The sequence below is a fragment of the Galeopterus variegatus genome, unplaced genomic scaffold (genome assembly GCF_000696425.1).
Source record: "Galeopterus variegatus unplaced genomic scaffold, G_variegatus-3.0.2 Scaffold2769, whole genome shotgun sequence".
NCBI classification, from domain to species: Eukaryota; Metazoa; Chordata; class Mammalia; order Dermoptera; family Cynocephalidae; genus Galeopterus; species Galeopterus variegatus.
Window position 1 is genome coordinate 27,077 of NW_007728880.1, and position 12,832 is coordinate 39,908.

Here is a 12,832-nt window from a genome sequence, read left to right on the forward strand (position 1 = left end):
GGGAACCGGTCTGTATGTGGGATCCGAACCCTCGGCGGGAGCGCAGCCGCGCTCCCCAAGCGGCGCACTATAGCAGTGCGCCACCAGGCCGGCCCCTTAATTATTATTTTTTACATTCTATCATGTGCAGAGCAGTTGAGAGGCAGAAGGAGATGGGATGGAAGGAGGAAGAAGGAGGAGGGGTGGGACTGAGGCCTGTGGCACCCCCCCCATTCCCACAAGGGAGATTGGTGGGCTTCCAGCGATGGCTTGGTTATTGCCAGCCTGGGTGCAGACGTCAGGGGTGTGTGGCAATAGTCCTCACCCCCCACCACACCAGCTGAGGAAACTGCAGCCCTTCTTGCTGAGGCTTGCTGGTTGTCTCTGGGCTGGTTGCTCATGCGGGGGACAGGGGAAGATGGTGGGGATGAAGCCCTCGTCCCCTGCCGCCCCAGCTCGGGAGAGCCCAGGGCGCCTCCTAGGGCACTTCAGTGGTAGTCATTCACCTGGCTGCATGTCGGGGACATGGAGGAGGCCCTTGGCCCCCCACTGCCCTGGCTCAGGAGAGCCCAGGGCATTTTCTGCAGCAGCTCAGTGGTTGTCACTGAGGCTCCTGGCCATCCCCCTTTTCTGGCTTGGTAGCCCAAGGGACTTCCAGTCCTTCTAGGTGTTATAATTGTTCTTTGGTGAAATGAGACCTTTACTAGTTATCAAACTTTGCCTCTGGTTGTGGGTACTTTGTTTTTTCTTTCACTTCTGTGTTGGATTATTTGCTGTTCCTACCACTTAAACTCTGCACTGGAACTAATTTGTTGTCCTCTGCTTACTTCTAAAATGGGGGAACTTCCTGTGGGGACCAGTACTTGAGCCCTGTGGTTGAGCTAAATTGCTGCTTTGCTGCTGATTCCCTAGGGAAGGCTTTTTGTGCAGCTCAGGTTTTAATGGTTGATTCCAGATCTGGTGAAATCTGGTGCACCTGGGTTGTATAGAAACACTGCTCTGGGCCTAAGACTTTTCATTAAATTGCACCACATGCAATTCTATACTCCTGACCAGTCTCTTCTGAGTGGTCCTGTGCTGACTAGGGGGCAGATCAGCTGTCCTTGCTGTGCCGCAGTGTTCTCCTGATGGGCCCGTCTTCCCCACCATCTGTGCTCCAAACACTTCCCATGGGAAGGGCCATGGTCTGTCCCCTTGCGATGACTCATTGGCCTCTGAGTGGCTCCTTTTTTTCAGTTATTGTGGCTCCTTGGTCCTGGGAACCCTATTGCTGATACTGCTGGCCTGGGGGCCACAAAGGCCTTCTTCTCCCCTGCTACCTCCAAGCAACTTCATCCAAAAGGCACAGCTGTGACTTTTTGCCAGCTACTGATCAGTATGCTCAGCAGCTCCAGCCTTAAAGTGGCCACAGCACAAAACAGTTGGAGCAGTTTTTTCTTTCTCTCTTCATGGCTTCTCCCACCTTCATGCACTCCATAGGTCTCTCCTCCTCTTTCCCAGAGATCTAGCGGCCCCAGCTTGGTTATTGTTGCTTTTTAATAGTTGTAAGTTGGTTGATTTATGGGAGAGAGTGAGGCTGGGGACCATCTATTCTGCCACCTTGACTGGAACTTCTTTCAATTTATTCTTTTTGCAGGGGAGGTAGTTGGCCCATTCAGGGATCCATCCCTGGACTCTGGTGTTATCAGCACTATGCAGTAAACAAATGAGCTAACCACCTAGCTCTCAATTTATTCTTAACATGGCTTCTATTGTTCCCAACTATAAGACTTTGCTCTTACTTTTTTGCTCATTTGAAATATTCTTTCTGCTAATATACTAAAAGGCTTAGTCTAAGATTTGCTTCATAGACCATATTGATTCCACTTGTATTTCTAAATCCTTCAGTAAGTCTATACCAGACAATCATACACAGATAATCAATAGTTGCCTGGGGCAAAGGCAGGTAAATAGTAAATCAAAACAGCACCAAGAAACTTCTTGTGGTGATGGAAGTGTTTTATATCTTGATTATGGTAGTGATTACACAAGTTTTTACATTTGGAAAACTCATCAAACTATACAGTTAAAATAGCATTTTTATTATACTCAAATTACAGTTTAATAAAGAAAATTTTTAGAAAATCATTTGCTACCTAGATCATAAAATTTTAAAATATATTATGATTCACCTACAGGTCCTTTTAAAAAATAGGAACAAAATAAATAGTTGTTGGCTTGACTTAAATCATTCCTATGGTTATAAAATCAATATAAATTATGGAGGAGAAAAACACACACAACAGCTGAAATGACAAATACCTACTTATGCAGTATTTATATACACATCTGTAGTTCTTCATTTTGGGGAGAAATTAAGAAAAGTCAGGAAGACCTGACTCAACAGTTTTAAGAAAAACAAACAAATAATTCACTAAAAAAATCTAAGTAACTTTCTTCTATAAGTTTAGTCAACAATGTGGCTACAACATAGGACTGTAAGTTCAGTCAACACAGTTTTTCTGATTTTTTGCTGTATGGTTTTTTGTATTGTGAGATTGGTTTTTGCTTTAAAAGTATTGATAACTGGCTTAATTTTACTTATATAAAGTGTATTTATTATAGAGGAAAGTAACATATATACATAGTAAAAACTTGTTTCATATGTTAGAAACTGACTTATATTTCCCTTCATTTAAAAAAAAATAACAGCTTCATGGAGGTACACTTGATATACAACAAACTGCATATGTTTAAAGTGTACAATTTGATAGGATTCAACATATGTATATACCCACAAAATCATCACCACAATCAACATAGTAAACATTCACCAGCAAAGTTTCCTCATGCCCCTTTATATTTAAGTATTTCTTGACAATTTAATGTGTAAATGTTATTACAATCCTATCATTTGTTTACGTCACTAAAAGTTTTAGAGTGTTGCATCCCAAATTCCATTTTCTCCATAAGTCCTGTGGTTTTTATTCCATATACACAGTGCAGTGATTTTTAGGAACACAAATGTTGCATTACAGCAGAACTATTTATATTCTGGTTATGTCACTGATTACATTATATTAAATCCTTACCAGACATATACTTTGTGAAATTTTTCTCCCATGGCCTTTCATTCTCTCAAGTGTCTTTTGAAGAGAAGTTTCTAATTTTTAAAAAATTATTAAATTATTATTAGCATATTCATTCTTACAAATCATGATATTTATTTATGCCCTTTGCCCAACCAATCACTTCCCAACCCCCCTCCCTCCCTCCCATTTATTTCATCTGTTTCATATTTAAATCTCTATTTATCTCTATTGATTCAAAATACTGGTTAGATGACTTTTATTAATTTTTTTCTAATAATAAAATTTTGTCCATTCAGCCCTCTCTTCTTTCTGATTTTCATGAAATATGTCAGAAGATGGTAATCAGCATTAATTTTAAGAAATGCATGTAAATGAAATAATTGGGATGCATAATGAAAACAACAGAGAATTTTAGTTTCGATTCATCATTAACTTGCTCCAAATTTTTAGGGATTTTATTTATCAATGAAGTGTGGTTAAAAATATCTTCAACTCCTCTTTCTGTGCCTGGCTTATTTCACTTAACATAATTTTCTCCATGCTCATCCACGTTGCTGTGAAAGGCAGAATTTCAGAATTTCATTCTTTTTATGTGCAAGTAGTATTCCATTGTGTATATATACCACATTTTCCTTATGCAGTCATCTGTCGATGGACATTTAGGTTGGTTCCATATTTTGGCTATTTTAAATAGAGCTGCAGTGAACATGGGAGTGCAGATATTCCTTCAACATGATGATTTCCATTCCTTTGGGTATATACCAAGTAGTGGGATTGCAGGATCATATTGTAGTTCTACCTTTAGTTGTATGAGAAACTCCCATACTGTTTTCCATAATGGCTGAGCTAATTTACAGTCCCACCAACAGTGTAGAAGAGTTCCCCTTTCCCCACATCCTTGTCAGCATTTGTTATTCTCAGTCTTTTTAATAATGGCCAGTCTAACTGGGGTGAGATGATATCTCAATGTAGTTTTGACTTGCATTTCTCTGATTACTCGTGATGCTGAGCATTTTTTCATGTACCTGTTGGCCATTTGTATGTCTTCCTTTGAAAAGTGTCTATTCATCTTCTTTGCCCATTTTTTGATTGGATTATTTGTTTTTTTGATGTATCATTGTTTGAGTTCTTTGTATATTCTAGATATTAATCCCTTGTTAGATGTACAGTTTGCAAATATTTTCTCCCATTCTGTATGTTGTCTTTCCACTCTGTTGATTATTTCCTTTGCTGTGCAGAAGCTTTTTAGTTTGATATAATCCCACTTATTTATTTTTTCCTTTGTTGTTTGTGCTTTGGGTTCTTATTCATAAAGTCTTTGCCCAGTCCTGTTATCTGGAGTGTTTCTTCTATATTTTCCTTTAGTAATTTTATGGTTTCAGGACTTATATTTAAGGCTTCACTCTATTTTGAGGTGATTTTGGTATATGGTGAGAGGTACAGGTCCAGTTTCATTTTTCTGCACATGGATGTCCAATTTTGCCAGCACCATTTATTGAAGAGGCAGTCTTTTCCTCATGTTATGTTCTAGCTGCCTTTGTCAAAGATCAGTTGGCTGTAAGGATTTGGGTTGATTCCTGGGTTTTCTATTCTGTTTCATTGATTCAAATGTCTGTTTTTATGCCAGTACTATACCACTTTGGTTACAGTAGCTTTATAAGTAATTTGAAGTCAGGTAGTGTTATGACTCCAGCATTAGTTTTTTTTCTCAGGATTGCTTTGGCTATTCATGGTCTGTTGTTCCATATGAATGTTTGGATTTTTTTTTTTTTTTTCCTATTTCTGTGAAGAATGTCTTTGGTATTTTGATGGGAATTGCACTGAATCTGTAGATTGCTTTGTGTAGAACGGTCATTTTCATGATGTTAATTCTTCCCATCCAAGAGCATGGTATGTCTTTCCACCTTTTTGTGTCCTGTTTACTTCTTTCAGTAGTATTTTGCAGTTCTCTGTGTAGATATCTTTTACTTCCTTGGTTAAATCAATACCTAGGTATTTTATTTTTTTGGTGACTATTGTCAATGGGATTAATTTCTTGATTTCATTTTTTGCTAGTTTGTTATTGGAGTATAAAAATGCTATTGATTTTTGGGTTTTGAAATTGTTAATCAGCTGTAAGAGTTTTTTGGTAGAGTCTATATGTTTTTCTATATATAAAATCATGTCATCAGCAAACAAGGACAGTTTGACTTCATCTTCTCCAATTTGGATGCTCTTTATATCTTTCTCTTACCTGATTGCTCTGGCTAGTACTTCCAACATTATGTTAAATAGGAGTGGTGAGAGTGGGAATCCTTGTCTTGTTCCTGTTCATCCCCATTCAGAATGATACTGGTGACTGGTTCGTCATGAATGGTTTTTATTGTATTGAGATAATTTCCTTCTATACCTAATTTACTGAGAGCCTTAATCAAGAAGGGATGTTGAATGTGAGGTGTTACAAGGCTGCACTCTAAGCAACCAAGCTAACTGGCCAGCCCTCTAATTTTGATGAAGCATAATGTATCAACTTTTTCTTTTATGGATTGTGCTTTCGGTATTGTATCTATAAAATATTTGCCTAATCCAATTTTTCCTATGCTTTCTTATAGCAGTTTTATAGGTGTGGGCTTGACATTTAGGTCCATAAGCCATTTTGAGTTAATTCTTGTATATGGTATAAGGTTTGGATCAATGTTTTTTTCTGCATATGGGTATCCAATTTTTCCAGCAGTATTTGTTGAAAGACTATCTTTTCCCCACTAAATTGCCTTTGCACCTTTGTTTAAAATCTATTGTCCAAATATGTGTAGGTCTATATCTGAATTCTCTGCTCTGTTCCATTGATCTATTTATCTGTCTTGAGACAAATACTACACAGTCTTGATTATTATATCTTTACAGTAAGTCTTAAAATCAGATAGTGTTATTCCTCCTACTTTGTTCTACTTTTTTAAAAGTTATTTTGGCTTGTATGAATCCTCTGTATTTCCATATGAATTTTATAATCAGCTTCTTAATTTCTACAAGAGTCTGCTAAAATTTTTATTGAAATTATGTTACAATTACAAATTAATTTGGGTAAAACTGACATACTAACTACACTGAGTCTTCCAATTCACAGCAAAGTATATCCCCACTTATTCAGGTCTTTAATTTCTCTCAGCAACATTTTGTAATTTTAAGCATATAGGTCTTTCATATCTTTTATCAGATTTATCCCAAAGTATTTCATCTTTTCTGATGCTATTGTAAACAGTGCATTTTATTTTAAATTTCAATTTCTGACTTCATTGTTAGTACACAGAAATACATTTGATTTTTGTATAATGATCTAGTATCCCACAACCTTTTTAATGTCACTTATTCTAGTAACTTTTTAATAGATTTCATCAGATTTTCTATATGGGTGATCATGTAGTCTAAAAATAAAGACAGTTCGGCTTCTTCCTTGCCAATCTGGATGCCTTTTACATATAGTCTTATCTTATTGTAGCAGCTAGAATCTCCAGAACAATGTTGAAGTGGTGAGAGCAAACATCCTTGTCTTCTTCCTGGTCTTAGGAGAAAGGCATTCAAGTCTCTCACCATTAACTATGATGCTAACTCTAGGTGTTTTTGGTGCCCATTACCAAGTTCCTTCATATTCACAGATTGCTGAGAACTATCAAGACTGAATATTGTAGTTAAAAAAAAATGCTTTATCTAGTGTGATGATCATAAAGTTTTTCTTTTTAAATTTATTAATGTAATGAATTACACTAGTTGATTTTCTAATGTTAAGCCAACTTTGTATTCCTGAGTTATACTTCCCTTGGTCATTATGTATTTTCCTTTTTTGTAGTGTTGGATTTGATTTGCTACAATTTTGTGCAGAATTTTTGCAAATATTTTCATGAGAAATATTGGTCTACAGCTTCTTTTTTTGTAAATTTTTTTTTTTTTTTTTGCTTTAGTTTTATCAAGTTAATGCTAGCCACATAGAATACACTGGAAGTATTACCTCCTCTTCAATGCCCTGGAAGAATTTGTGTGAATTTATTTTGTATCCTGCAACTTTATTGAAATCATTTATCAACTCCAAGAGTTTTTTTGTAGAGGCTTTAGGCTGTTCAATATAGAGGATCATGTCATCTGCAACAGGTACAGTTTGACTTCCTCTTTTCCAATCTGGATGACCTTTATTTCCTTCTCTTCTCTCATTGCTCTGGCTAGTACTTCCAACATTATGTTGAATAGGAGTGTTGAGAGTGGGCATCCTTGCCTAGTTCCTGTTCTTAAGGGAGAAGCTTTCAGCTTTTCCTCATTCAGGATGATATTGGCAGTGGGCTTATCATGTATGGCTTAAATTTTATTGAGATACTTTCCATCTATACCTAACTTGTAGAGAGTCTTTATCAGGAACAAATGTTGAATTTCATCAAATGCTTTTTCAACATCTATAGAATGATCATATGGTCTTTGTCTTTGATTTTATTGATGTGGTATATCACATTTATTGATTTGCATATCTTGAACCAACCTTGCATCCCTGGGATGAATCCCACTTGATCATGGTGTATAATTTTGCATATGTGTTGCTGTATTCTGTCAGCTAGTATTTTATTGAGGATTTTTGCATCTATATTCATCAAGGATATCGGCCTGTAGTTTTCTTTTTTTGTTGGATCTTTGACTAGTTTTGGTATCAGGGTGATATTTGCTTCATAGAATGAGTTTGGGAGAATGGACTCTGTTTCAATCTTTTGGAATAGTTTGTAGAGAATTGGTGTCAATTCCTCTTTGAAGGTTTGGTAGAATTCTGAGGTGAACCCATCTGGTCCTGGGCTTTTCTTTGTTGGGAGCCTTCTGGTAACAGCTTCAATCTCCTTTATTGTTATTGGTCTGTTCAGATTTTCTACATCGTCTTGGCTCAGTTTTGGTAGTTTGTGTGTGTCCAGAAATTTATCCATTTCCTCCAGATTTTCAAATTTGTTGGCATATAGTTGTTTATAGTAGTCTCTAATAATTCCTTGTATTTCAGAGGTATCAGTTGTAATATCACCTTTCTCGTTTCTAATTTTTTTTTTCCTTTTTGTCTTTTTTCGTGACCGGTAACGGGATCGCAACCCTCGGTGTCACGCCCGCAACCCTCGGTGGCACGCCCGCACCACGCTCAACCAGTGAGCGGACCGGTCTCTATATGGGATCCGAACCCTTGGCGGGAGCGCCGCCGCACTCCCAAGTGCCGCACTCTACCGAGTGCGCCACCGGGCCGGCCCCACTCATTTCTAATTTTTATTTGGGTCTTCTCTCTTCTCTTTTTAGTTAGCCATGCTAATGGTTTGTCAATTTTATTTATCTTTTCAAAAAACCAACTTTTTGATTCATTGATCTTTTATATTGTTTTTTCATTTTCTATTTCATTAAGTTCTGCTCTGATCTTAGTGATTTCTTTCCATCTGCTAACTTTGGGTTTGATTGTTCTTGTTTTTCTAGTTCTTTGAGGTGAAGTGTTAGGTTGTTCACTTGCCATCTTTCCATTCTTCTGAAGTAAGCATTTAATGTGATAAATTTCCCCCTTGGTACTGCTTTTGTAGTATCCCACAGGTTTTGGTATGATGTATCATTATTTTCATTAGTTTCAATAATTTTTTTGATTTCCTGTTTAATTTCTTCCTGGACCCATATGTCATTAAGTAGAATGCTGTTTAATTTCCATGTGTTTATATAGTTTCCAGAGTTTCATTTTTTATTGATTTCTAATTTCAATCCATTGTGATCTGAAAAAATACATGGGATAATTCCAATTTTTTTGAATTCGTTGAGACTTGATTTGTGACCTAACGTGTGATCTATCCTGGAGAATATTCCATGTGCTGATAAGAAGAATGAATATTCTGAGGTTGTTGGATGGAATGTTCTGGAGATATCTGCCAAGTCCAATTGGCCTAAAGAGTTGTTTAGATTTTGTGTTTCTCTGCTGATTCTTTGCCTAGATGACCTGTCCAATATTGAGAGTGGGGTGTTCAGGTCCCCTGCTACTATGGTACTAGCATCTATCTCATTCTTTAGGTCTAATAGTGTTTGCTTTATAAATGTGGCTGCTCCAATGTTGAGTGTGTATATATTTATGATCGTTAGGTCTTCTTGATGGGTAAATCCTTTTATCATCATATAGTGGCCTTCTCTATCTCTTTTTATTGTTTTTGGTTTAAAGTCTATTTTATCTGATATAAGAATAGCTACTGCAGCTCGTTTTTAATTTCTATTTGCATGGTATATCTTTCTCTCTTAGTCTATGTGTGTCTTTACAGGTCAGGTGAGTCTCTTGAAGGCAGCATATAGTTGGGTCCACCTTTTTAACCCAGTCAGTTAGTCTGTGTCTTTTGAGTGGGGAATTTAATCCTTTTACATTAAGAGTTATTATTGAAAACTGTTGATTTGCTCCTACATTTTATTGATTTTTGTTTGGATGTCTTAAGTATCTTTTGTCCTTTTCTTTCTGATTTGCTGTTTGTCTTCTCTGTTTGTTGGTTTCCTGGGTGGGTAGATAAACTTTTTTTTCTCTTTATTGTTAGCATTTTAATTTTACTAATGGATTTTGTTTTTTCTTGAGTATTTATGGCAGTGGTGGTTGTTTTTTAGGTACCAATCCCAGTACTCCTTGAGAATTTCTTGTAAGGCTGTCCATGTGGTAGTTAACTCCCACAGTTCTTGTTTGTCTGAGAAATATACTATTTGTCCTTCATTTCGGAAGCACAGCCTTGCTGGGTAAAGTATTATTTGCTGGCAATCTTTGTCTTTTAGTATTTTGAATATATCATCCCATTCTTTTCTAGCTTTTAGGGTTTGTGATGAATAGTCTGATGTTAGTCTCATTGGGGCTCCCTTTAGATGACTTGATGCTTCTCTCTTGCAGCTTTTAAGATTCTCTCTTTGTCTTTGAGTTTTGCCAATTTGACTATAATGTGTCTTGGAGAGGACCTTGCTGGGTTTAATACGTTTGGGGATATTTAAGCCTCCTGAATCTGAAGATTTGTGTCTTTCCCTATACCTGGGAAGTTTTCTGTCATTATTTCATTGAATATATTTTCAATGCCATTTCTTTTTTCCTCTCCTTCTGGAATACCCATGATTCGGACATTTGAGCACTTATGGTTGTCTGTTATCTCTCTTAGATTTTCTTCAATGTTTTTCGTTCTTTTTTCTTTTTTGTCTGTCTCTGTCATTTCAAACAGCCCATCTTCAAGGTCAGAAAGTCTCTCTTCTGCTTGTTCTAGCCTGCTGGTTAAACTCTCTGTTGTGTTTTTTATTTCACTGAATGAATTCTTCAGCTCCCCAAGTTCTGCTACATTCTTTCTCAGGGCATTGATTTCTTTGTACATTTCTTCTTTCAGGTCCTGTATACTTTTTCTCATTTCATTGTGTTGTCTAACTGAGTTTTCTTGTATCTCATTTAATTTCCTTAGAATTATCACTTGAGATTCCTGGTCAGTCCTTTCATGGACTTCCTGTTCTACAGGATCTAGAGCTTGAGAGTTACTATTACTCTTTGGTGGTGTACTTTCTTGATTTTTCATATTTCTGGTGTCTTTCCTTTGGTGCTTAGTCATGGTAGCAGGGGATTTCATGGTCCACTCCTTTGACCCTAATGACTGGCTAGGATCCTGCCAGGACTGCCAATTTGGCATGGCTGTCTCAGTGCCTACGGGTAGGAGGCTTGGGCCTCTCTGGGCCGCGGGGACTGGCCTGGGCTGGGAGTCCTGCAGCGGCACCTACCTGTTCCGATGTGGGTGCCTTGGGGCCCTGTGGGCCTGGTGGCTTTAGAGCCTCTCTGGGCAGTGTGCACAGGCCTGGGCTGGGGATCCCGTGGTGCCCCTACATGCTCCAGCACAGGTGCCTTGGGGCACATGGGCCCGGCAGCTCTCCAGGCTTCTCTGGGGGCCCTCTCTGGGCGGCACACACTGGCCTGGGCTGAGGGGCTCCTGTGGTGGTGCCGGCCTGCTCTGGCATGGGTGCCTCAGAGAGCATGGGCCTGGCAGCCCTCTTGGCCTCTAGTTTCTGAGGCTGGGAAGTCCAAAGTCCATCTGGTGGTGGTGACAGAGACCCAGGGGTCTCACATTGCGAGACGGTGGAAGCAGAGAGAGCAGAGTGAGCAAGAGCCTTGCATTTTTTCTGACAAGTAATCTGTTGTCATCTTTATCTTTTTTTTTCCTGTGTATGTAATGGCTGTTACTCTCTATCTGCTTTGAAGATTTTCTCTTTACTGATTTTGATCAATTTTAATATGATTTGTCTTGGGGCGATTTTCTTCATGTTTCTTGTGTTTGGGATTCATTAAACTTTTTGAGTCTGTGGATTTATAGTTTTCCTCAAATTTAGAAATTTTCAGCTACTATTTCTTCAAAAAGATTATGTCTCTCCTCTCCTTCAGGGATGCCAATTAGATGTGTATTACCCAACCTAAAGTTATCCCAAAGTTCACTGATGCTCTCTTCATTTTCAAAAATCTTTGTCTCTGTTTTATTTTGGATAGTTTTTATTGCTATCTTTTTTTTTTTTTTTTGAGGGGGGGGTGGCTGGCCAGTGCAAGGATCCGAACATTTGACCTTGGTGTTACCAACACCACACTCTAACTGAGTTAACTGGCCAGCCCCTATTGTTATCTTTTCAAGTTCAATATATCTAATGTGTGTTTTATGTCACCCATTGAAGTTTTCATCTTTATAAGTTTGATTTGGGTCTTTTTAAAAGACATCTTCCATGTCTCTATTTAACTTTTTGAACATATGTAATGTAATTATAGTAACTGTTTTAGTGTCCTTATCTGATAATTCTAACAACTGTGTCACTTTTGGATAGGTTTTGATGAATATATTTAAGTTACCTGGAAACAGTTTAATCCTTTCAGATCTTGCTCTTCAGATTTGTTTGGTGAGATCAGAGAAATGTGTAGTCTAGAAATTATTACCTTTCACTACTGAGGCAAGACCCTTCTGAGAACTCTAGCCACTGACCAGTGTATTATAGGGTTTTCCATTATGGCTGGTATGAATAGGCACTGTGCTGGCCCAGTGTGAGCTCTGTATAGGCACTGTACTGGCCCAGTGTCAGCTCTAAGTATTGCTTCCGCCAATCCTGTCAGATGGTTCTTTCCGTACCCTGGTAGTGTCCTCACACGCATATGCTGATTGGTACTCTGCCGAATACTCAAGGGAAACCATTTGCAGATATCCAGATTTTTCTCTCTGTGTTCTCTCTCTCTCTCTCTCTCCTCTCCAGTTTCCTTTCCTGAAAACTCTAGCCTTTTGATCTCTTTGGACTCTCATATCTGTCTCCTAAACCCAGAATTCTGCCAGGCACTCACTGCACTTTCCCACCCTTCACAAATATCTCCTTTAAAAATATAAAAGAAAATCTAAATTGTTAGTAAATTCTGACTTATCAAGGAAAAATGAATACTGTTCAGATTTTCAGAATTATAAGATAAAGTATTATTTAGAACTAGTAGAGTTGATCCCATCTTCTAAAAACAATTAATTACTAAACTCTGTGGGGGTAAATTCAACCAATTGTGAATCCTTTCTTTGGTATAAAGAGACTTAGAATTTAGTTTTTGACTTTCACATGTAATAATCATACTACTTTGGACAAATCACATACCATCTCAAAAGTTTAATTTCTTTAACTATAAACTACTATAAGTATAAACTGGACTACATAATCTCTATGAGTTTTTTAGCTCTGAATTTGTTATTTTCTAATTTATTATATTTAATATTTATTAAACAAAAATGAAAGAGTAAAAATATAGCTTATAT

General features: G+C 37.6%; 1 protein-coding gene across 3 annotated transcripts in view; it reads right to left on the reverse strand.

The window, feature by feature from the left end:
* Positions 1–12,832, reverse strand: part of TRPC1 (transient receptor potential cation channel, subfamily C, member 1) — a 93,975-nt gene that overhangs the window by 18,120 nt on the left and 63,023 nt on the right. The gene's annotated exons all lie outside the window — the stretch shown is intronic.